The sequence below is a fragment of the Tupaia chinensis genome, unplaced genomic scaffold (genome assembly GCF_000334495.1).
Source record: "Tupaia chinensis unplaced genomic scaffold, TupChi_1.0 Scaffold000231_2, whole genome shotgun sequence".
NCBI lineage: Eukaryota > Metazoa > Chordata > Mammalia > Scandentia > Tupaiidae > Tupaia > Tupaia belangeri.
This window is the reverse complement of record NW_006159707.1, coordinates 2,167,689-2,195,520: the sequence shown is the minus strand read 5'-3', so window position 1 is coordinate 2,195,520 and position 27,832 is coordinate 2,167,689. Positions and strand designations below refer to the sequence as shown.

Here is a 27,832-nt window from a genome sequence, read left to right as displayed (position 1 = left end):
TATATTTATCCATCTGTATGTATACTTTTATTATTTATTATTATTATTTTAATTTGCTATAGGGCATGTGCCCTCACTGGAGAAAAGAGAGAGAGAGAAAGCGTGAAAGCAAGCAACCAGGTCCAGGACTGGAACTGTGGTTGCCCATGTGGTAGTCCAGCACCTTAACCACCATGCTGCCTACTGGCCCCCATCTGTATTTAACTTAAGCTAAACATGACTTCATACTGATATCTCCAGTTCAAATTCAACATCACCTTGTTAATTCTAGCTTTCTCTCTCCTGAAGATAGTCATATTTTAAATTTTTTCAATGCATATTGTCATGTTTCCTTCCATTAACTTTGGCAGTGAAGTGGGGGTGGGATGCCCTGAACCTATTTGCTGTTAATGACTAGGTTTTAATCAAGTTGAGCATACACACACACACACACACACACACACACACGTACACACACATACGAACGATGTATCCTAGGATAACATTTCCAATGTTATGTGAGGGACTTTCAGTCCCTTTTGCTTGAAGAGATCAAAATCTGAAAGAACCCTGTATACAACTTACCCGCTTTGAGAAACAGAGACCACTCACATCAAAGAAGAACTCCAGATGGAAAGCTGTGGTTATTTCTGTTTATATCTCACTTTGTAGAGTCCTCTTTTGAACTATGACTAAGGCCTTTCGATCTGAACTGCTTCCAACTGCTTTGACATCCTAGACAGATAAAGAGTTAATCTTCGATTTCCAATTTGTGGGCCCTGGAGTGTAGGCCAAACTATGGGTTCTTGGATCTTTGTACAGAGGTCGTACCCTCAGGTGCATACAGAAACCAGGTGGGTTACACATAAAGAAGTGGCTGGTGGAGTGCTGTGGCAAACTGGAAATCACACAGCTTATAAGGAATGTGGGCCTAGTGTGTGCCAGATGTTCCAAGTTTTTGAGAGAAATCAGAAATCTAGATTTTTGTATGAACTGCCACAGTTTTAAATGTTGGCTATGATTGTCAAGCTTTCCAAAATGCTGCAAGAGCCAACGAAACATGTCTTTCAGTACAACTAGTTTGGGATCTTGGTGTCTGTACTCTCTTATTGATAGAAAAAGCATAACAATGCAATTTTGTGGGGAGTCTGTAAACATATTTTGGTATTAAAAAAGGGTTCTACAGCCTAGAAAATTTCAGTGACATTGAGTCATTTCATCTTGAAAAAAACATTTACTTTTCTTTCTTTTCTGGATTAACAAGTTCCCAGACAACCTAGAATCTACAGTCTGGAGGCTGAGGATTTCACAGTGGACATGAGCAAACCATTCAAGGTAGAACAACCCAAGTCAGTCAACTTCTTTATGCAGTGTTGGAGAAAGTGTAGCGTCCCACACCCCAAAACAACACAGAGTGTGCATGCAGGAAAGGGCCTTGATCTACCCAGTGACAGATATCTTATGATCTCATCCCCTGAGGTCTTTATGGCTTCCTTTGCTTCTATGACTCATCAATTTTTTTCTCAGAGGTACAGGGATTAGGCAGAGAATGAGACAGGGGGAATTATTAACCATCCAGGAGTATCAAGCTTCCAAATGAAAACCATATTTCCTTCATTTATCTTGACTTTTGGCCAGGGTTCTCACACCCAAGAAGGCACTGTTAGTTAGCAAGAAAAAAGTTGAGACATTAATGATCATTTTCTCATAGTGAAACAACTACATATTCTTCTGGTCTTCTGTATTTCCCTATACCTGTATCTTCTTTCTGCTTTCTGAGATCTTGTGTCAGGGGATAGATCTGGGTTTGAAAATCTTTACTTGGGTGGATTATTCTTCATGAGCTAGTTCTGAGCATTTAGTGAGATGACGTAGGTAGGGTGTCTAAAATCAAAATCTTAGACACCAAGTTTGTAAATCTCTCCCCTGCTATTCCAATGCCCGGAACCCCCAAGGCCTTAGGCAGCCACATGGAAAGCAGAAGTTAATCAGCCTTCCTTTTTATTTTTCATCACTTGTCTTCTGGCTTTTGTTCTTTTTCCCTTCCAATCTATTTTCCACATTGTAGCCTGAATTATCTTTTGGAAACATCCATTAGGTCTTGCCACCCTTCTGCTTAATATTCTCCAACGACTCCTCATGGGTCTGTAAAAATAAGCCTTCTTATCACAGCTAAAAACCTTGCTCCTCAAAATGTGGTCCTTCAACCGGCGGCATCAGCTTCCTCTGGGAGCTTGTAAAAAACGTAGCTACTGAATCCAACCTACTGAATCAGAATCTGCATTTTAACAAGATCCTCTGGTGGTTTGGGTGCACATGAAAGTTTATGAAACTCTGGGCTTCTAGACTCCATCATCCCACCATGATGGGTCCCAGATGTCTTTTATAAAAGCTCTCCAGGTGGTTGTTAGGTACAACCGAGGTGGAAAATAACTGCTTTGTTTGACCTGTTCTCTGCTTGTTTCCCTAGCTTCATTTCTGCCAGCTTCCCCCATTTCCTCAACTCCAGCCATGCCTACCCTTCTCTCATACTCCAGCAAAACCTGAAGTCCCTAACCTTTGCATTTCTTCTACCTACAATGCTTTTCTCATGGTTGTTTTCTTCTCATCATTTGAGATTCTACTTAAATGTCAGCTTCTCTGGGAACCTTCTCTTAGAATTCCCACCCCCACCAACTCTGTATCCCATCACCACCCTGTTTTGTTCCCTTCACAGCGTTTATTGCTACCTGTAGTTGACTTGTTTCCGGATTTGTTTGCTAGTAGAATGGCTGTTTTCCTTCATTAGAATTTCAGTTCCAGGAAGACAAGGACCTTGTGGGTTTTATTTACCAGAAGGGCTGGATTAATAAAAAATAAAAAAAAAAAACAACACTAAAAACTAAGCAGGTGCTTTGTGCAAGAACATGTGGGCTGGGGGGTGTGGAGAGAGAAAAAAACTTTTTAAAAACATGAGATTTGGTATTTCAAAAATGTATTAAAGTAGTCACAATGGGAAAAAATTAGAGTTAGTTGAACTTTCTCATACATATTTTAAAGATAGTGGTTTATTTTAAATTATATGTGGAAAAGGGTACCATCTTCTCTTCAGTACTTAGAGTGTTTACCTTTTTTTAGCTCTTTAAAAATTAAAGTGTATCATGCACACAGAAAATTACACACACCATAAGCATAAAACTCAATAAAATGTCATAAAATGAACATACCCATGTAACCTGCATCCACATGAAGAAACAGCATTTGATAAGCCCCTGGAAGCTTCATTCAGGCTCCTGGTGGTCACTGCCAGCCTTGGAAGTGCCACAACCTGACTTCAAACAACATAGACTGGGTTTGTTTTTGTTTTTGGATTTTTTTTTTTTTTTTGGAGAGAGATTTTTTTGCTATAGGGCACATGGGCTCACCAGAGAGACAGAGAGACAGAAAGTGGGAAGTCATCCACCCACCAAGGAGGGATGACCATGCCACAATCCCCTCACCTCCATTCTCCTCTCAGGATTTTGGGCATGCACTCACATGCACCAGTGTGAGTTTCAAGCTTTTGGGTTCAGGACTCAAATTGCAGTTTACTATGTGGGAGTCTAGTGATGTAAATGCTATGCCATCTGCTGGTCCCTAGACTGGATTTTTAAAACATTTTATTCCAGAGGGGGGCTAGCAGGTAGTGTGGTGGTTAAAGGCGCTGGATTCCCACAAGGTCAACAGTGGTTTGAGTCCCAAGCCTGATGGCTTGCTTTCTCACTTTCCCTTTCTCTCTTATTCTGCCTCTCTCTGGTCAAATTAAAATAAACAAATGAATGAATAAAGTTAAAATAAATAATTTTAAAAAATATTTATTCCAGAGGGCCAGATGGCAGTGCAGCAATGAAACAACAGTCTGCAAGGCTGATCCACATGAAAAGGTCTTGGGTTCATATCCCAAGACCTCCTAGGACATGCAAAGCATGTATTGCCCATGATCGAAGACTTGGCTGAAGGTGGAGGTGGATCATGTCATCAAGATCCTGTTAGAGGTGCCCCCCCCCTCTTTCTGCCTCTCTCATGCATAAGAGAAAGAAGGAAGGAAGGGAAGAGAAAAGAAAGAAAAGAAGAAAAGAAGAAGGGAAGGAAGGAAGAGAGGAAGGAAGAACACTTTTAAGTTTTATTCCAACAATATCACCTCTGTGGCCCAGGGACTAGAGCAGTATCTGACAAACTGCTCAATCAGTGTTTATTAATAAATTAATTGGTTTGGGTGGCATGATGGCTAAGGGCGCTGGACTCTCACATGGCTGCCTGCGGTTCGAGTCCCAGACCTGGCAGCTTACTTTCTCTCTCTCTCTCTCTGTCCCTCTCTGGTCAAATTTAAATAAATAAATAAAGACAAATAAAATATTATTTAAAAATTAATTAGTAAATTGATTGGTTAATCAATTAATTACTTTCCTCTAATAACCTCCGTGCACCTCTTCTCCGGCGGAATCAAGGAGCATGGCTTGCAGAGGCTAAACTGTCGAGTTTGCACAACAAAACCGATGAAACCTTTCCATAAACTACGGACTCTGGGTAGCAGTGGGAAATGAACGTAGGTCCATCAACTGTGACAGGTGCACCATCCTAGTGGGACATGATGGAGGCAGCTGTGTGTCGGGGCATACTAGGGACATATGGAAACCTCTGTACCTTCTGCTCAGTTTTGTTGTAAACCTGAAACTATTTTTTTTTCAAATAAAGTCTTTAAAAAAAGAGAGAGAGAGAGAGAGAGAGAGAGATGGGCTCAGAGCTGCGCTTCACCACCTTTCAACTATTTTTTAAAAAATAAAGTCTTTAAAAAAAAAGAGAGAGAGAGAGAGATGGGCTCAGAGCTGCGCTTCACCACCTTTCAACCTCAGGCAGTTGACTAGCACACCAGCCAGGTGTGGTTGGAGAAGCCTTTTGATAGAGGCAATCAGGTGAGCTCTTCAGTGCCTGCCCCTGATGTCAGCCATCCAGCGGAGCCACCACTCTTCAGGCACTAGTGCCACTTGTCACACCAGTGGGCTTCTCTTGGGGCCACTGTGTGCTCACTGCCCTTTGGGTTTCTCTGCATTCGACTGGGGGCTTGCATATAACTCCATGGAATCTCAGCATTCTTAGTCTTTCTTCTGAGATTTTTGTTTTTTCTTTTCCTCCTGGCTGATGAAGCAGCCATACTGAGCAAGGTAAAAAGGCTGAATAGCAGTTGCAGAAAGCTACTAATCTCTGGTTCCTGTGCAGAAGGAGTAAGGGGTAGAAGGAGGAGGGGTTTGGGCACGGACCTTCAAAGGCAGGACCCCCTTGTAGTCATGGGTTCTTTCCAGTCACTGGACTATAAACTATTTCTCCCATCCACTTCATACTCTCCTCACTCCACACCTTTGCTTATATGACCAGACAATACAGTTTCTTCAAATTCAGTGGTCTCCAGCTGTCACAAGCTTTCCTTTTCCTATTCTCTTCCCCTACACTAACTGCTCTCCAGTTCCAGCCCATGCAAATACTACAGTGTGCCTCAAACATGGTTCTCTGTAGTATTATAGACACAGTAACAATGATCTCTCACAGCTCTGAAAGCCCTAGGCTTAAGCTTCACTTGAATGCCATATGCAGCCCTCACCCCAGCCCTATGAAGCCCCAACTGGCTTCAATCAGCTCCAGGAGGCTGATTTACCCAACATCTCATACTCAGTAAGAGGCAGAGCCAAGCCTGGCCTGCTAGGCTGTCTGACAGGGGTGGCAGATGCTAGGCACCACTACAGTTCTCATCCTCCCAACTGCTGAAGATGTGCTCCCAGCATGGCATGTTCACAGAGCCCTTCTCTGGGAATTGCCCTCCACAGCAGGGAGCTGCTTCAGTCCAGGGGACACCTTTCTCAGAGACACCCCACATCCAGTGGTTGACCAACATTGAGACATGAAGGCTCAACTCCCTTGACTTCATTTAGAACCTCTCTAAGGGCTATCTCAGCCCAAGAGTCTCCATAGGACTAGCTGAGTCCACCATCACAACCACATTGCAGTCGTGCTTCTCCCTCTGTCTAGTTCTACCTCCTTTACTGCTCCCCATACCTTGCCTCCCACACCACATACACTCATATACTTGGGGGTCATCCCAAAGAACCCATCCTATTAACCTCTGGCTGCAAATCTCTGTCTCAGAGCATGTATCTTTAGAACATGACCTAAAACAACACCCAGCCACATATTAAACTCCTGCACTCTACTGTGAACTGTGCTTCCAGGCCTCTCCATCCTAGTGCCCAGCAAGAGGATGAGGCACAGCGTAACCCAAGCCCCTCTGTTTCTCTGTACAACTCCTAAGAAGAATTGCAAGTCTCCACACATAACAAAATGATGGCAGGGAACACGTGGCCAGAGAAGTAATCTGTCCTACTGCGTGACTTCATTGCATCCTTCTTACATCCCTGACTCACGACTCTTATTTCTTGGGTCTGGCAGGCTGAGAAAGCAATCATCCTTCCAGCAGCCCTGGGCATGCAGTAGAAGCATCTCTTTGTTGGTCTAATGGGGTATGGCCAGCATTCTCTCTTCCACACCTAAGGGAGCAATGGGTTTGCTGACATGTCAGACTCCCTCTCTCCACTCTGAACTCTTTTTTTTTTTTAAAGAAAGATTTTTTGCTATAGGGCATGTGCACTCACCATAGAGACAGAGAAACAGAAAGTGAGAAAGACATTGAACGAGAAAGTGAGAAATCACCCCCTGGGGGGTTAGCCACCCTGCAGTCCCTTCTCCTCCGTTATGTTCTTGGGGTTTTGGACACACATACACACACATACCCAGCATAAGTTTTAAGCTTCTGAGTCTGAGACTCAAACTGCAGTCAACTGTGTGGGAGTCCAGGGACATAACCATTATGCCATCTGTTGGTTCTCCACTCTGAACTCTCGATATGTGGGACCAATGCTTATGTATATCTAAAACCGCTGAGCATGACTCAGGATCTTTGACTTTGTGACACTCAAAAATGTTTGTTCAAATGAAGAGATGAGCCAGGGTTGACCCAGGGAGAAGGCCATGGAGACAGAATGACCACACCTCCTGGGCATGGTTGGGTCACCCTCAGTGCACACCCCCACAGATGAGAACAGTCCACCCCTAGGGGAAAGGAGTCATGCACTTTCTGTTGTTTCATGGCCAAGGTGTGGCTGTTCTGGAAGCTGTCTGCTCCTTTCCCACACCCAGCCCAGGAGTGGGCAGGCCCCCATTTTCCTCTGTATTTAAGACCCTGCAGAGCCTGTGCAGCTTCACTAGCTATGGAATTGTACTGCTTAGTTCCCCCATCATCTCTACAAGCTGTCCTTGTAGTTGGGCCATATTTGACCATCTCTATATTCCTACATCTTCTTGTCTAAGCCTGAACTTGCTACAAGCACTTGCTTTATTAATATTATCAGGGCAAACAGTTAACAGCTCTTAAGCATTTACTATGTGCTACTGGCCTAACTGCATTTCCCAAACGAGCTCATTGAACCTTCACAGCAGCCCTATGGATTGTTATTCTTTTTGCAGATGTGAAAAGTAAGGCACAGGGGGAACCAGCAGTTGGCGTAATGGCTATGTCGCTGGACTCCCACATAGTCGACCGCGGTTCGTGTCCTGGACCCGGTGGCTTAAAACTCACGCCGGGCGCGTGTGCGTGCGTGCCCAAGATCCCGAGAGAACCTTCACAGCAGCCCTATGGATTGTTATTCTTTTTGCAGATGTGAAAAGTAAGGCACAGGCAAGGAGGGCAACGTGCCTGAGGTCACACGGCTAGGAAAGCAGTGACATCGGGCAGTAAGCACAGGGCTTAACCCAGCTCTGTACCTCTCCAATGTGCACAAAGTCAAGGCATTCGAGCAGCAACAGTGCAAAGGACTGGGAACCAGCAGTTAGTGTAATGGCTATGTCACTGGACTCCCACGTAGTCGACTGCAGTTCACGTCCCGGACCCGGTGGCTTAAAACTCACGCTGGGCGTGTGTGCGTGCTTGCCCAAGATCCCGAAAGGAGGATGGAGGAGAAGGGATTGCGGCGTGGCTATCCCCCCTGGGGGGTGATTTCTCGCTTTCTGTCTCTCTGTCTCTCTCTGTCTGTCTGGCGAGCACACGCGCCCTAGAGCGAAAACCTCTCCAAAAAAAAAAAACAGTGCAAAGGACTGTGGAAGCACTTAACAAACCCCCAAATGGATGATTAGCTGCTGATGACAATGTGGATGGTCATATCCTTGACTGGACTAATAGACAGTGTATTCATGCTAGGGAAATCCATTTTGCACCCTGTGAAGATGTACAGTGATTGCTAAACAATGTATAGCGATTGAATGTATAAATAATAATTTTAAAATTAATGAAAAAATTAAAATACAAAGAATGAAAAAATATGTACAGTGATTGGATTAAAAAATAAGGAAATGGAAGTGAAACTTAAAAAAAAGGACTATGGAGTAGATAGGGGAGCAAAAAAGGCCACAAATGATACTTAATGCCTAATTTGTACAAGGTGCTCTCCCAGACGTCATGTCTTCTTTTTTTTAGGGGGGGGAGGTTTTTGCTACATGGCACATGCACTCACCAGAGAGGCAGAGAGACAGAAAGCAAGAAATCATCCCCCAAGGGGGATGGCCGTGCCGCAATCCTTTCTCCTTCATTCTCCTCTTGGGATCTTGGGCACATACGCACACATGCATGGTGTGAGTTTAAGCCACCAGGTCCGAGACTCGAACTGTGGTCAACTACATGGGAGTTCAGCGACATAGCCATTATGCTAACTGCTGATCCTCCCATGTTTTTTACTCCCCAAAGCCGCAGTATGAGATAAGAGGCTCAGAGAGGGTAAGTCATTCATCCAAGCAAGCGTCAGAACCAGGATTCACACTCTGGCCTCCTGATACCTGTTGGAACAACTTCACACTTTACAGAAAGCTACAGGTGTGAAATGTTTCCAGCATGAGAAACCCACCAACTAAGCTTCGATCGGGCGTGACCTCCTGGCAGGCAGCCACATGACTCATCATCTTGGTTTTGCACACTGTTCCTAGCACAAAGCCTGTTGAGTGAACAGATGAATTATAATTCACATACTTCTACACAGGGGTGCCGGTGCCTGGTGGGACTTGGTGGAAACAGTGTAAGAGCATACTGTGTGAGCGATGGTTTCTCTAAAAAGCAGTAAAAAGGATCTTCTTAAAGAGTAAATCAGTTCGTATCCTGACATAGACAGCAGAGAGGGCCTCCTAAGGAGGCAACATTTGGGCTGAGACCTGGGTGGGAAGACAAGGTCAGCCATGAGGGGACGTGTATTTTAGGCGGAGGGAATGGCATGTGCTAAGGCCTTGGGACAGTGACTAGCGTGGTGCATTTGTGACTGGTGCGGCAGAGTGGTAGGAGATAAGGGCTGAAAGATAGGCAGGGACCAGGTCATGGAGGACATCAAGGGATTGAGTGGGGACTTCAGATGTTGTTCTAAATATGAGAGAAGCCACGGGAGGGCTCTAAAGCACAGGTGTCATGTGAAATAGTTTCCTTTATAAAGTATCACTAAGGAAAAGAAACGAGCAATACAGGAAGCAGGGAGATCCCAAGGATGGTTACTGGACCCAGGAAAGAGATGGTAGTGGTTTGGATCAGTGTGAAGGGGAAAAATGTTCCAAACAGGGACATGTGTTGGTGATCAAGTCGACAACCTGCTGATAAACTGGATGTTTAAGAGTAAGAGAAAACATATCAAGACGTCAACTTATCTGAACTGAGGAATACTCAAGAATGAAAATAACCTGTTATTCAGATTGTTTACTGTGTGCTGGCAGTGTTCTAATTACTTAACATCTATCATCCCATTTAATCCTCACAAAAACCCTGCAGGAAAAACAAAACAAAACCCTGCAGGCACTGTTATCTCTTTTTTACAGATGAGGAAAACTGAGGCATAGCGAGGTTAAGTGACTTGCCCAAGTTCACAGTTAGTAGATGGTGGTGCTGGGATTTGAAGCTGGCTCCAGAGTCTGTGCGCCAGAATATTCTCCTTTGCAGAGAGGAAAGGTCAAAACGCAGGAGGGCAGTTGGGTCAGCTCAGTGGCTATGTCTAAGGTCAAATGGAGGCTGACATTTCTCCAGAACATACTCCAGACAAAGACCCTGCAGGGAACAAGTGCCAGGAGCTCTGCAGGGCCTTTTCCTGGCCAGAAGGGACCCAAGCCTGTAGGGCATTCTCAGGGTGTTCCCCTTTCCTATGTCAGGAAGCAGGAAGACAGCCACAAGGCACCTGCTTGCCTCTTTCAGCCCCAGTACGGGACAAACGTTAAGAGCAAAACTATGGGTAGACCAAGGCAAGCTTCTTGACCTCTCACTGTCTCCATTTTCTGATCAGTAACATAGGGACACTGCCAGGATCCCAGGGGTTATTATGAGTTAGTATAGGCGAGGTGCCATTAAAAAGTGCTGGGCACATTCCAAAGTGCTTTTCAAGAACCTGGTAAAGAAAAGTGGTGGAGGTGGGTAAGAGCACAGGGGCGAGATGGGGACTGTGGTCCTCAGATCAGGGTGTTTCTGGCCACGACTAACCATCACGTCCACCCCTCAGCCTGACCTGTTTGGAGGCTAATTTGGAGATCTCTCAGAGTCAGCCTTCACCAGTCTGCTGTCCATGTGAAATCAGAGCGAACAGGAGGGAGGGGTGGAAGTGAGCATTTGTAGCTGGAGGTGAACTGTACTGGGCAGTGGGCCAGTGTGTTCTGTTCTGAGCCATGGTCTCCTGGTGGGGAGCGCAGGATTGACACGGATCACTCCATTGATGTGAACCCAGCCCACTGAATATCTCCACTCAGATGTTCCTCAAGTTTCTCCAACTCGACCTGTCCGTTGAACTGAACTGAGCCTCTCCTCCAGCCCCATGAACGTAATCAATGCTCCTTTCTTTGACTTAGAAGTTGCATAACAGAGGATAGTGCTCAGAGGACATAGGCAACAGCCAGACTACCTGGATTTTAAGCCCAGCTCTATCACTCGTTAGCTGCGCTTCCTTGCCCAAACGACTTCCCCTGTCTGTGCCTGCTTTCTGGACTGTAAAATATTGGGTGATAATGGTATATACTTCTAGAGCTATTGTGAAATTAAATACAAGAAGGCTTTGACCATCCAGTAAGCACTGAAATAAATTGCAATCGCAGTGCATATATTTATCTTTTTAACAAAAATAACAGTAGCTAAAGCATATTTGTTAAAATATTCACTATTCTAGGTATTATACAGAAACTCTTTTATTTCTCATAACAGCCCTCTGAGAGAAAGCGTATTAGTATATGACTCCAATTTGCAAAAGAGGAAAATGAAACTCAGAAAGGCACAGCAACTTGCCCATGGTCACACAGCTTTCATGAAATGGTTGGGTTGGGATTTGAACCCAGGTACAGTGACAATGGAATCAAGGCTCACCAGCCCTACACTACATTGTCACAAGACTTTCTCTTTGCACTTTTGTGTTTTCAAACCTTTATTTTCCAGGACGAGCAGTAGGTGTAACGGCTATGTCACTGGACTCCCATGTAGTGGACCATGGTTGAAGTCTCAGACCCAGTGGCTTAAACTCACACCGGGCACATGTGCGTGTGTGCCCAAGATCCTGAGAGGAGAATGAAGGAGAAAGGATTGTGGTGTGGCCATCCCCCCCTGGGGGAGGGGGATTTCTCACTTTCTGACTCTCTGTCTCTCTCTGTCTTTCTGGTGAGCACACACATCCTATATCAAAAACCTCTCAAAAAAATTAATTAAAAAAAAATCAAACCTTTACTTTCTTACACCTTTGAGGATTAACAAAAAGATGAAACTGCCTTGAAAGTAATAACTGGCATGTCTTTAATGCTAAAAAACAGAGCTTCCCCAGAGGTGTGCCAGGCGTGGGTTACTGCTATGCAGAGCAGTAACACAACGTATTTTATGGGGTCCAGTATAAAATCAGAGTGGGAAGCCGCTTATTCCAAAAGGGTTAAGAATTTCAAGACAATGAAAGCAGAGCATTAAATGAAGCACAGGGTCCTTCTAAGCATGGGGCCCTGCACGATTGCTCTCGTCCTTTGCTCATGAAGCTGGCCCTGATGAGGAAGTTGGGTAGTCCCGGCCCTTGAGACAGCCCAGCAGCAGTGGGTGGCCAGAGCTCCAGGCCCGTTGTCTAAGGACTGTAAGCAGCCGTGCCCTTCTGCCTCAGTGCACTGTGACCACCACGGTAAGCAGTTTTGTCCTCAGGAATGAATTTAGACAGCAGGCTCTTCCTCAGCATGTCTGTGCCGAAGCCCAGTGCTTTTGCCTGGGATTTATTAGCCACAGAAATGTTCTGCATATGTGGGCCGCCACAGCCCTCACGGTATAGATATATATGTCCCTATGTTCCCACCGACTCCCCAGCAGACATGTGGCAGCTTCGTTCCGAAATCCAGCACATTCTCCAAGGACTCCTGCCCCCTCCTCCTCCTCCACCACCTCCCACCCACTTTCCCTTATTTTCCTGCCTTTCTGGAGTCCCACACAATTCGGAAACCCAGGTAGGTGACAGGAGGTTTGAAAACAGGAGCTGTGAGCTCTGAGCATTGTGGTGATTGAAAAACCAGAGTTTTTCAAGGTTGTTGAGTCCCTTGGGCCACTGTGTAAGAAAGCTGCAGGTTATTTTTATTCTCCACCTGGGTTCTTCGGGAAGCTTCTGGAACATGGGAGTGGCCTTGCTCACCCGACAGTCCAGACAGAGGAGTTGGCCCCGGGAGGGAGGGTCTCACCTACTGGCTCATGCTGCCACTTCCCTTCCATCAGCATCCCCAGCCCCTCCTCAACGCCTCTCAGAATTATTTTTGGAAATCTATTAATTCAACAAGTATTCATTGAACGCTTACCAGAGGCCCAAGCCACATTGTCATAATCCTGACTTGCTTTGTATATTTTGCCAAGATTTACCCATCTCTGACTCTCACTTAGAATTCCAGGAATCTCTTCACAATCCAAATGATGTATGGTGATTTAATGTATGAATAATAATAATAATTAATAAATAAATAAATAAAATTAAATGAAGCACAGGGTCCTTCTAAGCATGGGGCCCTGCACGATTGCTCTCGTCCTTTGCTCATGAAGCTGGCCCTGATGAGGAAGTTGGGTAGTCCCGGCCCTTGAGACAGCCCAGCAGCAGTGGGTGGCCAGAGCTCCAGGCCCGTTGTCTAAGGACTGTAAGCAGCCGTGCCCTTCTGCCTCAGTGCACTGTGACCACCACGGTAAGCAGTTTTGTCCTCAGGAATGAATTTAGACAGCAGGCTCTTCCTCAGCATGTCTGTGCCGAAGCCCAGTGCTTTTGCCTGGGATTTATTAGCCACAGAAATGTTCTGCATATGTGGGCCGCCACAGCCCTCACGGTATAGATATATATGTCCCTATGTTCCCACCGACTCCCCAGCAGACATGTGGCAGCTTCGTTCCGAAATCCAGCACATTCTCCAAGGACTCCTGCCCCCTCCTCCTCCTCCACCACCTCCCACCCACTTTCCCTTATTTTCCTGCCTTTCTGGAGTCCCACACAATTCGGAAACCCAGGTAGGTGACAGGAGGTTTGAAAACAGGAGCTGTGAGCTCTGAGCATTGTGGTGATTGAAAAACCAGAGTTTTTCAAGGTTGTTGAGTCCCTTGGGCCACTGTGTAAGAAAGCTGCAGGTTATTTTTATTCTCCACCTGGGTTCTTCGGGAAGCTTCTGGAACATGGGAGTGGCCTTGCTCACCCGACAGTCCAGACAGAGGAGTTGGCCCCGGGAGGGAGGGTCTCACCTACTGGCTCATGCTGCCACTGACCTTCCATCAGCATCCCCAGCCCCTCCTCAACGCCTCTCAGAATTATTTTTGGAAATCTATTAATTCAACAAGTATTCATTGAACGCTTACCAGAGGCCCAAGCCACATTGTCATAATCCTGACTTGCTTTGTATATTTTGCCAAGATTTACCCATCTCTGACTCTCACTTAGAATTCCAGGAATCTCTTCACAATCCAAATGATGTATGGTGATTTAATGTATGAATAATAATAATAATTAATAAATAAATAAATAAAATTTGAGAAAAAAAGAAGTTCCAGGAGAAAGTCTCCTCCAAATGCCAGGGGGGATATTTGGGCTTCTCAGATATACTTCTGCAGCTGCCAGAAAACAGCTATCACCCCTCTTCTTCCCATTCTGATCAGCGCCCTCACCACCATTGTCACGTTCATTGATAACGTTTATTGACCAGGCAGCATGCAGTGTGCTTCATGGGCATTGTCTCATTAGTCCTAGAGCAAACCTAAAAGTGCTTCTATTATCCCTATTTTTCAGAGGAGAGCAACTGAGATTCAGAGAGCACAAAGAACTTGCCCAAGGTCACACAGCCTAGAAGCCAGGCTGGAGCAATAACATTGGAGGATCTCAGGAATGCTCTGGACTTTATCCATCCTATAGGGTATCACAAGCAGGCCCAGTCTTCTTTCTCTCTCCTCTTCTAATCCCTAGCCAGGGCTCTCCCCATAGGTCTGGGTTTATGCCAACCCTGAAACATACCCTTGCCTTCCCAGGGCAGTCCTGGGGGAAGCCAAGCTCCTACTTTTCTTTCAAGCCCCACCCCGAATGCCCAACCCTCTGGGAGCATTCACTGCCTGCTTTGAAGCGGAGTCCCTCTGTGAGCCTGCGCTCTCTGCCCAGTGAGTACAAGCTCCCGCGGGAAGGTCATGGCCTGCTTCTCCAGGTCTCCCACAGGGCCAGCATGGCACAGGCACCACGGTGCTCACTGGGCCATCAGCTGATTGATCCATCTGTGGCTACCCTGTGCTCTGGGCACCTTCCCAGATCTCCTCACAGCAGCCCCAGCTGAGACACCCCAGACTTCATCCCATCCCCCAAATCCCCGAGCTCCCCATCCAGGTCCAGGCTGTGCCTTATCGACCTTTGGTTCCCGGGTGTGAGTGGCAAACTTTTGCCCAGTTTGTCCGGCACCCCATCCACAGGCCTGGTATGGTGGCTCCACGAGGAGTGGAAACAAGCAGACTTGTGTGTCTCTTTGGCTGGGTGGCCCTTAGATCACTTCACTTCCATGATCTGTCATGAGAGTCCTCACCAGTGAAATACAGGTCGAAAGGCACAGGGATTAATGTAACTGCAAACTGCCTAGTCTGGTACCTAGGACAGAGGCATCATAACAATTTCCTAGACTGGAAATAGGGAATGCCTGCGAATGAAGGGGTCCCACCAGTACCCACCAGGCTGCATAATATTGATTATCATCATGGTTGCCCACATAGCCTATGTCTCAAAAACATGCTAAGTGTTTTATTTACATTATCCCACTTAATGGGCCATTCATCAAGGAATTGAAGCTTAGAGATGCTGAGAAATTCCAAGGTTCCATGGATAAGAAAGAACAGAGGCAGATTTGAACCTGGGGCTGGCTAATTCCTGAGCCTAAGTTCTTAGTCATTGAGTTATCCTGCTTGGTTGCTCCAAGGCTGTGGGACAGCATCAATGCCTTGTAAAAGAACTGGACAATGGGAGATGAGGAGAGTCGAGAGGAGGGATGCATGTGCCCCTCAGCCTGCTCCAAGGACCACAGGCAGAAAGTGGAAATGAGGCCCAGTCAGAGCCACAGCACCAGAGAGAACGTGTCCCCTCTTCTCTGCTTGGGCCATGGGCTGGCTCTGCCTAAGTGAAATCTGGAGAAAACAGCCTGTTTTGGCATTCTGAATATTTGCTGGCTTAGAAGCCTAGAGAAGCTGCACCATACCTGCCACCGTGAGTGGTGGAATTTGTGTTTATAGACAACACTAGTGACTGCAAAGTGAGAGTCTTTGCTTAAGGAGCTCCTGCGGTGGCTGGCATTGTAAGTGGGGTGAGGTGGACTTCCTGGTATGACTGGTTATCTAAGCATCTTGTTTATTTCCTTCATAGCACGTTTCCCATGCAGGAATGAGCTTGTTTCTTCACTTTCTCTCCCATGGCCACAAAGGCAGGGACTTTGTCCATCTAACATGCCTCTGCATTCTGAGAGCCAGGCATGGTGCTTAGCACATAGTAGGCACTCAATATACCCTAATTTTGAATGAATGAACAGACACCAGCCTCCTGCCTAGTGCCCAGCCCCTGAGATCTTATATCTTGTCAAAACCAGCTCCTAGGCTCACCACTCCCTGGTTTTACCATGACGCTTTCAAGGTTAAGTCTCCCTGAAGACACCAGGGTCTCACAGCTCAGGAGCAAATTTCCTCTTGCAAGTGGGGACAGGATAACACTGGACATATTCTGGCTGCTCTAATCACAAGAAGAGCAACTGTTAGTGCTGCCCCCTTGAGGCATGAAAAAATCTGTGGTGCCCACCCCAGAGGGAAGATCAGTGGAGGTTAACCAGTCCCTTCCTTCCACCAGGCAGGCTATCCGACAGCCCCAGCAGTCAGGAGCTCTCTTGCTGCAAGCAGCTCCTACCTCAGCCAATAGGTGGTATCCGGACATGGCATTAAATAATATCTCACCACATGTCGAGAAAGCTATTTCCTTTTCAATTCATGGCATCTAGCTGAAACTTAATAGCATCACTTTGTTTTCATTGTGTTTATTTTTACAGTGACCTTCTATTTATGGCCAGAGATACTAGCTTTCCATTTACGGTTGGGTTATAAAGTGTCCTTTGAAAATAAATTTTAGTTAAAAAAGAAAGTGAGTTGATGTAAAGAGAAATGTAAGATAAACACTAAAACATGAGATAAAAATATACAAAGGTCTGAAGACCGGGGAGCATGCTGATTGCTGTAGTCATCACAGTCCTGTACTCAGATGCATCTCAGAAACTGGGATGTTTAGGATTTTAGAAAGGCAGGAGGGTTCATTACCATAGATGACCTAACATCTCTAGGGCAGTGTCTGCAATCAAATGCATTAGTGGCTCTGCAGCAAAACTTAGAAACAAGTGTGAGAAGCATCTCAAGGTGGGTCAGACTTTTGCAGCCAAATGAATCCATGTGATGACCTCCCAGTTTTGTTGCAAATAAACTCCAAGAAAGTTTTTTGGGTTGCGAGGGGTGGTGGGAGTGGGGAGCTTGGGTTGGTTGGTTTGTTTGTTTTCACAGAGCTTTGTGGGTAAGGGATTGTGGACTATAGAAATAATGTTAATACTGGGGCCAGGTAGTAACACAATGGTAATGAGAGTAGAACCACTTGGGAAAGGTCCTAGGTTTGCCCCCGAGGACCTCTGTGATCACTCAGTGTGAGAAAGATGTGCCCATGATCAGGGCCCACTGTGACCAGGAGTGGATCATGGTGTAGAGACCCTGTTAGGTGTCTCTCTTATTCTCCCTCATGGAAGAAATAAACTTTAAGAAAGAAAGAAAGAATGTTAATACTATTGTACTACTGATCCTAGCTGAGGGTTCATGAGAATTTCACTGTGCTACACATTTCACCTGTTAGAGTTTATATAATCCTATGACAAGCCTAAGAGTTAAGTGCTATGATTCTGCCCGTTTTCTGAGGAAAATTAAATGCTATGAGTCTACCTATTTTTCTGAGGAAACTGGTCTCAAGCAATTAAGTCATTTGCCAAGGTTACACCTCTAGTGCAATGGTGGAACCTGAACTGGAAGCCAGATAGGCTACAGGAAGAGAGCAGTGAATGGCCCGAACTCAGTTGTAGCCACCATCATCCCGCACCTCCTCCCCTGCTGATGGCTCCCATTCTTCTGCTTGGATTGGTGCTTTCACATAAGCCTCATTCCTTAGTCAGGTGAGAAAGAGACACTGGCTCCAGACACCCCGATAAAACATAGGCCTACTGTCCCCTATGAACATCTCTATGGCATCACTTGTACCTCAGAGGGACTTGCTCGCCCTGTGGTAGATGCCGCAAACTGCCAAGAGAACTGGGAGCTTCCTGGCCCTTTAGCCTCCAACCTGCCCCCTCTCTGCTGTATACACTTCTTTTACTTTTCAGTTGCTATTTTTTTTTTAAACATACAAACTGTACAAGGTGATGCTTGGCTAGACATTGTCTTAGATACTAGCTCTGTTTTCTAGAAGACTTTGAAATTTGAAAACTACAGACGAATGGAGCCAATAAAAGTACAACTCACTCATAATCCACTTTTAAAAATAGAGTATAAGAAGTAAAAGTTGTTCCCCCATTCTGCCACTCAAAGTCTATCCCCTCTCTAGCCCAGTAATCTTCTCAGTTGTGTCCTCTGTGTATTGAGACGTATCTATGCCCATATTTATGCGTGTGACTGTGTCTATATCTAAATCACTCTTTATCTACCAATAGCTGTCAGTCCATAAAATAGTCTACATACAGTTGCTCAGATGGTGCCCTGCTCAACTCCTGAGGCCATCATGCTCATAAACTGCATTATAATCCACTCACACATATTTTTTGCCTTATAAAAATAAAACGTGGTCTTTCAGGCTAAGCTGCAGTTTTTAAGAAATGTACCCATTTGGAATCTTTCTTGGTCACCCATAGGATCAGAGCTTCCTCATCCTCTGTGATAGTTGTCTGATTATCCATAGTATGGGTGTACCTCAATGAATCCAAGTCCCCTAATGAGGATCATCTAAGAGGATTCCAAGTTTTTTGATTTCTAAACCGTTGTTCAGTACTCGTAGCAGTCTTCTGAGGATAGCGTTATTGTACCCATTTTAAACTAAGGAAACTGAAGCTCAGAGAACACACCTAGCAAGTGGTAGTGGCAGCTGCATTCCCAGGTCGAACTGATGTCATATTTATAAAGTATTTGGTACTGAGGATGAATCACAGCAACTCTCAGTGAGTCACGGTCATTGTCTTCACAGGTTGCTATTGATATTTATCAGTAGGCAAATAGAAAAGGCCAGATGCTGGTGCAGTGGTAAAATATGACACTCCGGGGAACCAGCAGTTAGCGTAATGGTTATGTCGCTGGACTCCCACGTAGTCGACCGCAGTTCGCGTCCCGGACCCGGTGGCTTAAAACTCAAGCCGGACGCGTGTGCGTGCGTGCCCAAGATCCCGAGAGGAGAATGGAGGAGAAGGGATTGCGGCGTGACCATCCCCTCTGGGGGGTGATTTCTCGCTTTCTGTCTCTATGTCTCTCTCTGTCTGTCTGGCGAGCGCACGCGCCCTATAGCGAAAACCTCTCCAAAAAAAAAGAAATATATAAAAAAAAAGAAAAAAAAATGACACTCCGCAAAACTGACCCACGTGGGAAGGTTCCAGGCTCATGTCTATAAACCTCCCTGAGTACTTGTGCATGTCCATGATTTGGGGCTGTATGAAATGGGGTGATTGAAGACCCTCTTGGGGATGCTGTCTCTCTGTCTCTCTGATTCTCTCTTTCAGGTTTCCCTGGCCCATTATCTCTATCTGATGACTACAGGTCTCCTGGTGGTCCCTGCTTCCACACTGTTTCCCTCCCCTCCCTCCTTCCACCCAGACCAGTCTCCCCCTGGCAGCCTGAAGGGCCACTTTAAGACTATATGTGGGAGCCCAGAGGTGGTGTGGTGACAAAGGCACTGGATTTCCGCATGCGAACCACAGTTCAAATCTTGGACCCAGTGGCTTAAAAATCACACCAGGCCTGTGCATGTGTGCCCTAAATCTTGAGAGAATTGGGAGATGATTTCTCCCTTTCCCTCTCTCTGTCTCTGTTTCTCTCTGGTGAATGCATGCACCCTATGGCAAAAACAACCACCGAAAAAGTTTTTTCTTAATTTACACTGTGGGAGGGTGGGGCTAGAAGATGGTGCAGCAGTAACACGACACTGCAAGCCAACCTACATGGGGCCCTATTCCCAGAAGGAAAAACAACTTTTAAAAAAATCAATTCTTGTAAGTTTATTTCCTCCATTCAAAAAGTAGAGAGAAAAAGAACAAGGGAGAGAGAAAGAGATGAGGAAAGAGATGGGAGCCTCCACCAAAGTCTTTACACCACAAGCCACTCTAGGCTCCACCAGCCTGAGTCACCGGCGTGGTACACCCTCCTGTTCAGGGCAGTCCTGGGACATCAGCCCAGGACATTTTCCACGTGTTCCAATTGCTCCACTGCGACATCTCTGCCTGGCCCCAAGATAAGTAAACGTTTTCAAAATGTACATTGAATTGTATCTTTTCCTGCCTAAACTCTCACTCCAAGCCCTCATCATACTTAGAATGAGATCTTAGTGCCATTCTATGGCCCACAAGTTCTCCTTGGCATAGCCTCAGCCTTCATCTCAGCCTCCCACCCTCATCCTCATTCTCTATTCCCTCCTGACCCTTTCTGTCCTCTTGTCTCCCGAGATACCAGCTCATATCCACCACAGGGCCAGCCCTTCCTCTTCCCTCTGCCTGGAGCACTTGCCCCTGATAGGAAATGGGGCTGGCCCTTCCCCACTCAGTTCTCAGGTCTCAGAGACACCCTGTCCCATCATCACCCTTGGTCATCAATCCCAAACCCCTTATCCTGCTTTAAATTCTACCTTGCTCTGATTGTCATTCAAAATCACTTGTCTACTTGTCTTCCCCACTCTTCAGAATCTCTACTGGAGTTCTCTGTGTTAAGCAGCAGGAGCCTCAAAGTGTGCCAGGCATGGTAGCTGTGTATGGAGTGAAGTGAATGAGTGCATTTCCTTCCCCTGAGGGGTAATCTGACTTCTGGGGGACAGGAAGGGCAGGTGCATCTCGGACATCTGGTCTGGGTCACCTTCTGCCCATCTATTATCTGCTGAGATATTCCCATTCCCTGTAAGAAAGGAAGGATCAAGAGGTACATGGGAAGAAGAGCTGAGGGAACATCAGTTAATCGGTCAGAATTGTCACCCACCACTGCTCTTTATCTCACTTTGTTCTTCTGCACACCTGAGACCCAGCACACTCAGCTTCCTGGGCTCTGCCTGTCCTGAGTCTCAGCAGACAGACCAGAGGAGGAGTCGGGGGCTGGGAACACACTGCTGAGCAGACACCTCCTGATGGCAGAGAGTTCTGCTCCTGGGGGAAGGTGCTCCGTGTTGTTCTGTGCCATAGGCCAGCGAGTCACAGCTCAGGAGCCACCTCATGCCCATTCTCTCCTCTGATGCACACAGCAAGCCCGAGAGGTAGGAAGAGTACACGTGAAGAGCCTCACTTCACAAACGTGGAGAGCGAGACCAGGAGTGGTTACACGAGTTGCTCAGGTTTGCAGAGCAGGCTTAGGGCAGTTAGTACTGTGAGATTATTACATATTTAAAGCTTCACAATTTGTAGGTGTGGCTGTTTTAAGAAGGTAATCCTAATTTATGAGGACATTCCATTGCAGACAACAGAAACCCATTTGGAATAACTATAAACAGCCATCGCAGCTATTGGCCTATGGAGATGAAATATCAAGATTTACCTAATTCAGGCATGGCTGGATCTAGGGGCTAAAGCAATATTGTCAAGATTTGGACTGTCAGCACCTCTTGGCTATATACTCTCTGTCTTGATTTCACTCTCAAGCTTGACCTCCCTAAAGGGTGGCCCTTGGCAGCTGTAACCCTAGCCTACTAGTTTAGCCATCCAATGGAAAAGAACTTATTTCTTTCTCAGCAAGGCTAACCAAGGTCCCAGGTCTATCCTCACTGGCCTGACTTGGTCTCAATCACTAAATTTGAGTCATGAGCCCACCCTTCAGCTACCCACAATAACTGGGTGAATCTGGCTAAGCCTTCTCTCCCAAGAAGAGATGAAGTCCCAAGTCTGAGGCATGGGTTGGGCTTGGGGACCCAAATCAAAAAGCTACATCTCCAAGAAAGGGAAGAGAAAAAATGGCCAGCTGAGGGCTCAGGTTCAGAAAGGCTCTGGAATCAAAGACCTTTAAGCTGGAAAAACTTGCCAACAAACTAAGCTTAAGGAAGTATCCCGTCTTGGAGGAAATTCTCAATACTTGTATCATTCGTTTGTTTCCTCGTTTACTTAATGACCCTCTTTGTTCCAGGCACTGGGAAGACAGTAGTGAAGAAGACCATAGGGATATTCCCTTGGAATCGGTAGTAGAATGGAGTGAATAGACATATGGTTAAACCCATAATTAATTATTTATACTATGTCCCTGAAAGAGAAGTATAGAGTAATGTGGGAGCAAATAATTGGATAGCATCAGCCTGAGGATATACTTACAGTAAGACTTTAAGTACAAGTAGGAATTAATCAAATGGAGAATGGGTAAGGAGGGATGTTCAAGGCAGAGAGTGCACATACAAAGGCCCTGAGGCAGGAAAGCAAAGCCTGAGCAAGGAGAATTTGGTGAGCAGGTGGGGCACGTTGTGCAGGATCTCATAGGTCAACTTAAGGATTTTTGTCATTATCCAGCAGGATATCCAGCCTTGCCTAAAATGCTCACTGGAGCCCATGCAGTGGAGACAGATGTTCAGTAAATACTTATAAAGTGCCTACACTGTAGCAGGTCTTGAGATATAGTGATGCTTAAATTCTAGTGAAGAAGTTAGGAATTAAATAACGCAAGACAATTAGCAGACTCACAGATAAACATATCTCTATAAAGAAAATGATGATATGTTTAAGGGAGGTAGAAACATAAATACTCCATGAAGAGCTGGGAGAGAGTCATACAGGCAGAGTGGCAAATGCAGAGGCCTCACAGCCATAAGATGTGATCTCATCCTTTTTATGGCTTAATAATATTCCATTGTGTATACTTACTACATTTTTCTTTATCAGTTCATTGGTTGTTGGGCACTTAGGTTTTAGGCAACGTGGAGGGACCTGGAGAAAATCTGTTAATTGTCCTTCAGACACTGATAGGTAAATACCGTAGGTTCTTACTTAGCAAAGGAAGCTCAAAATTTGATTGCATAGAGGTGGAGAGTTTAGTGATGGATATCAGCAGCTAGTTGTAGGGCTGAAGAAGGAGGGTGGGGAGAACATGATTGACAGATACAAGAATATAAATGGTTGGGCGGAGTGAGTTCTGGAATGCTACAGCATAATAGAATGAAGACAGTGGATGACAATTCAATGCAAACTTCAAGATAATTAGAAAGTGTGACCAGTCCTAGAGCCTAGTGGCTAAGAGCCAGACCCCACATGGCTGGCCACAGAATCCCAACCCTGGCAGCTTGAAGAATGTGCCAGAAGCTTGTGCATGAGTGCACAAAACCCTGACAAAATGGAGAAATGGAAAAGTGGCATAGCCATGCCCCACTGGAAGGTGTTTCCTCCCTGTCTCGCCCCCATTTTTTTTTTTCCTCTCTGTGGTGAACACACAAGCCTTCTGACAAAAAAAAAAAGTTACAAGGTAGATTTCAAACATCTACAATATGGGATGATGCATGCCTAAGATAGATATCTTTTTTTTTCCTCTCTCTGGTGAACACACAAGCCCTCTGACAAAAAAAAAAGTTACAAGGTAGATTTCAAACATCTACAATATGGGATGATGCATGCCTAAGATAGATATCATTTATCACCCTGATTTGATACATATTAAATTGGATACATATTTGGATATGGATATATATTTTGAAAGACCACACTGTATCCCACAAATATATGTAAATAGTATGGGTATATTGGAAATTATAAGAAAAAAGAAAAAGATGGGAACTCGCCAGTGCATTCACAGCATCACATCCACATACAGACACTTCCTGCTTTGCTCTTCCAAAATGCGTTTGCATCCACCTCTGATAATTCCAGACACCCCCAACCTCACCCCCTCTCATCACACACACACACTCCCCTTCTTGTACACACCCTGTTAGAGACATCACCTGCCACACCCCCATCACACTGCAACTTGCAAGGATTTGGGGGGTTGAGTGAGCAGAGAGAAGGGAGGATTTGATGAAGGAAATCATTCCTTCTTTCTCTTGCTCCAGGCCCTGAGTCCAGCCAAGAGTCCTGGAGGACAGACCTGATTCCAGGGAGGCCACCAGGACAGTCATACAGGTTAAAGGGGAGGTAGCCAGGCTCTTTACCTTGCAGAACCAAATCCCAATGTGGTGTTTGCTCAAAACATCAGAACTATTCCTGGATGTCAGGTGCAGTTAATGGTTGCCGTAGCAACCGCCCATGCCTAATGAATAGAAAAGAGTAAAAGATGCAGGATAAATGTCAGGGCCTGGGATGGATTTGCTTGGGAGCCAGTCTGTTAGTACTGGGTAGAGCTGACCAGTGAAGGTTGAAATGAGCAGTCCAGGATGCTGGAGACAGATCCAGGAGCCTCTCTTTTCTTTCTCAGTTTAGCATAGTCAGAGTGGCACAAAATGTCAAGAAACGGAGCTTTTCATATACACATAGGCTCCAGTTTCATGAGTTTGACTTTGCACATTTATGGAGTTTACAGGAGGTGGATTTACAAGCACAGGTCTCTCAGAATAGAGGCATCACAGTTTTTTAACTCTTCTGAATTATTAATTTTTTAATGGACAAAGTGCCAAGTTAGGGTTCCAAATAATATTTGTTTTCTTTTCTTTTTTTTTTTAAAGGGAAAGTGAGAAAGCAAGTTGCCAGGTCTGAAACTCAAACCATGGTCTGCCACGTGGGAGTTCAACACCTTAACCACCATGCCACCTGCCGGACCCCAAAATAATTTCTTTCTTTTATTTATTTATTTAATTTTTTTTTTTGGAGAGGTTTTTGCTATAGGGCGCGTGTGCTCAGACAGACAGAGAGAGACAGAGAGAAAGAAAGTGAGAAATCACCCCCCAGGGGGGATGGCCACGCCGCAATCCCTTCTCCTCCATTCTCCTCTCGGGATCTTGGGCACGAACGCACACGCACCCAGCGTGAGTTTTAAGCCATCGGGTCCGGGACTCGAAATGCGGTCGACTACGTGGGAGTCCAGCAACATAGCCATTACGCTAACTGCTGGTTCCCCAAAATAATTTCTTTAACTCTTTACATTATATCATCAATGTGCCATTTACATGCCACCTTACAGGAGCTAGAAAACAAATGCTAGGGTCCAGTAACAAGGCATGGTTAAAAGCTTAGCAATAAATGTTGCTGAGTCTGCCGGTGAGTCTCTGTGACTGCGTAAGTAGCTGCATTTGCTAATGATATCCAAATCTCTTGGCACCAGTGAAAGTGAAGACCAGGTCCAAGGGACAGGCCTGCTCTGCATTCACATCTAGGTTCAAGGCTGTGGGCCTCCACCTGGCTGTGATGCTTGCTTGTTGGAAGGCCTCAAACAAGTCTTGAATGGCCTAACCTCAAATCTTTTATGAGGAGTCTTCAAAAAGTTCGTGAAGGAGCCAGGCAGTGATGCAGCAGTAACACAACTGGACCCACATGAGAAAGTCTCAGGTAGGCATCCCAGGACCTCTCTGAGCACATGGGCATCTGCACATGGGCCTGTGATCCAAGCTGACTGGAACTGGGTGGTGGATTGTAGTATGAAGACCCTGTTGGGGGTGCCTATTTCTCTCTCTCTCTCTCTCTCTTATGGAAGAAATAATAAATAAACTTTTTGGTTTTGTTTTGAGAGAGCTTTTTGCTATACAGTACATTTACTCACCAGAGAGAAACAGAGAGACAGAAAGCAAGAAATTGGGGGTGGACACGCAACAATCCCTTCTCCTCCACTCTTCGCTTGAGATTTTGGGTACACACGCCCGGCGTGAGTTGCAGGGTCCAGAACTGGAACCACAGTCGAATACGTAGGAGTCCAGAGACATAACCAGTACACCATCTACTGGTCCCCTCGATAAACTTTTTAAAAATGCATGGAAAATGCATATTATGAAAAAGCCATGCATCTATTTCAAAGAATTTTGCACCAAACTAAACTTGTTCTTTAATTCCATTTTCCATAAACTTTTTGAAGGCCCCGAGTAAGAGGGAATAACATTCCCCGCAAACCTTCAAACCCTCTAAGCCCACAAGGTCTCAGATTCCCCCAGAGGCCAGGTCCTTTGGGGACGTGCTGAGGCTACAGTGCATCCATCTGGCCCCAGATGTTTAAGTACCTTCTTGAGTTTTAAACATGGCTCTCAGACTCCATGCAGCAGAATCCTGCATGGACCTGTTAAAAAGAGAAGGTCTTCAGATTCTAAGTCAGTGTCTGGAGGCCCAGAAATACATTTTTTATTGTTTTGTTTGTTTTAAATAAAATAAAGTAAGAGTTGTGCAGGTAGGTCCAGCTTTTCCAGGCATCTCTGGAGGAAAGATGTCACTATGAAAAGCAGCCTAGAGGCAGGGACCATAGCCATGCCCCTTTGCATTCTTCCAACCCTTCTCCCTGGATCTCCTGCCACAGTCACTGCAGCCCGTTTGGTCTGTAGGCAGGATGAGTTCTAGACTCTAAAAGATTAAGAACTATAGACTGTAAGCATTAAACTTATTATAGTGACCACTCCACCATCACAGATAATCCATTAAAATAATAATACTAAGCTATTAATAAAGAAGATCTACACACTTCTCTGTTTTTTTTAAAATGGCATTTGAATGCTTATTTATAAATGTTAAATATCAAATAGTTTCTAGTTCTCATTCTCTCTATATATATCCCCACTTTGCAGTACTCCAAATATTATTTTTCTGCCTAATTGAGTGACCTTGTACCAATGTCTATGATGTAGGCTCCAGGCTGCAGAAGTGAACTAGAACTTGCCCTGCCATCTAGACCAGGAGGGGTTGGACTCTTGGCTATGTGCCTGGGACTGGCTGAAATCTGGGACTGGCTAGGTTGGTGTTTAGCTGGACCCTCAATTAGCCAAATCATTAAGGGCCAGGGAAAACAGTTTACCCAAATCTCCCAAACCCACCCAATGAGCTGACCAAGTGAAACACTGAATACTAGGCTTTTCAGAAATAAAACAGGCCTATCAGTTATATGCAAAGGACAGAGCTATTCCTCCTCATTAGAGGTCCCACACTTGGTTCTGAGGCAGGACACTTTCATGACTGGGCCTCTCCCTGAGTGAATGTGGCTGGACTCTGGCTTGGTTGCTATCCTCTCACATTGTCAGTTGCTCCTTCAAAGAATACAAGGTCACTTTCAATGATCCCTCTAAGAGGCACTTCTATTCCTGCTTCTTTGTAAGCCCCTACCATCCAAAGAGACCTTCCGAACTATAAGTCAAGACCAGCTGGTGGCATGGTGGAAGCACAGCACCCTGCAAGGTCGGATCTATGTGGAAAGGTCCCGGGTCTACGTCCCAGGATCTCCTTATACACTCCAGATGCACACACATGACTGTGATCCAGGCTGGATGAGGATCTCAGCCTGAAGACTCCATCGGAAGTGCCTCCCTCTCTCTCAGAAGAAATAAACTTTAAGAAACCACTATAGGGGGGCCAGTAGGTGGTGTAGTGGTTAGGTGCTGGACTCCCACATGGCTGATTGCAGACTTGGCAGGTCCTTTTTTCGCTTTCCTTCACTTTCCTCTGTCTCTCTGGTGAATGTGCATGCCCCATAAGAAATTTAAAATAATAATAATAAATAGAATTAAATAGATCATTCTTTTTAACATTTTATTTATTCTTTTATTTTTATTTTTTATTTATTTTTTGTGTTTTCTACACATTTTACTTCTTTTTTTCCCTTTGATCCCCTCTCTCTCCCCCTCCACCATTTCCCTCCGCCCACACAGTCTCTGGTATCCACAGTTGCTCTCCACGCTGTTATACTGCCTAATACCTCAGTTTCTGCCCTAGAGTGCAGACATTTGGTACATAAAAAAAAGGAAAGAAATGACGATAGGGCCAGCCAATGGTCAAGGTGGCTTGGCTGCGTCTCACACAGCCAGTTGTTCGATTTGAGTCCCGGAACTGGCTGTTTGAAAATCACACTGGGCGCGTGTGCATGCATCTCCAAAATCCCAAGAGGAGAACGGAGGAAAGGAGAGTGTGATACAGCCATCGCCCTGGGGCGGGGGGG

The 27,832-nt window shown here is 45.5% G+C and overlaps 1 protein-coding gene across 1 annotated transcript in view; it reads left to right on the top strand.

Annotated features, from left to right (window-relative positions):
• Positions 1-27,832, top strand: part of CACNG3 (calcium voltage-gated channel auxiliary subunit gamma 3) — a 108,311-nt gene that overhangs the window by 50,038 nt on the left and 30,441 nt on the right. The window lies entirely within an intron of this gene.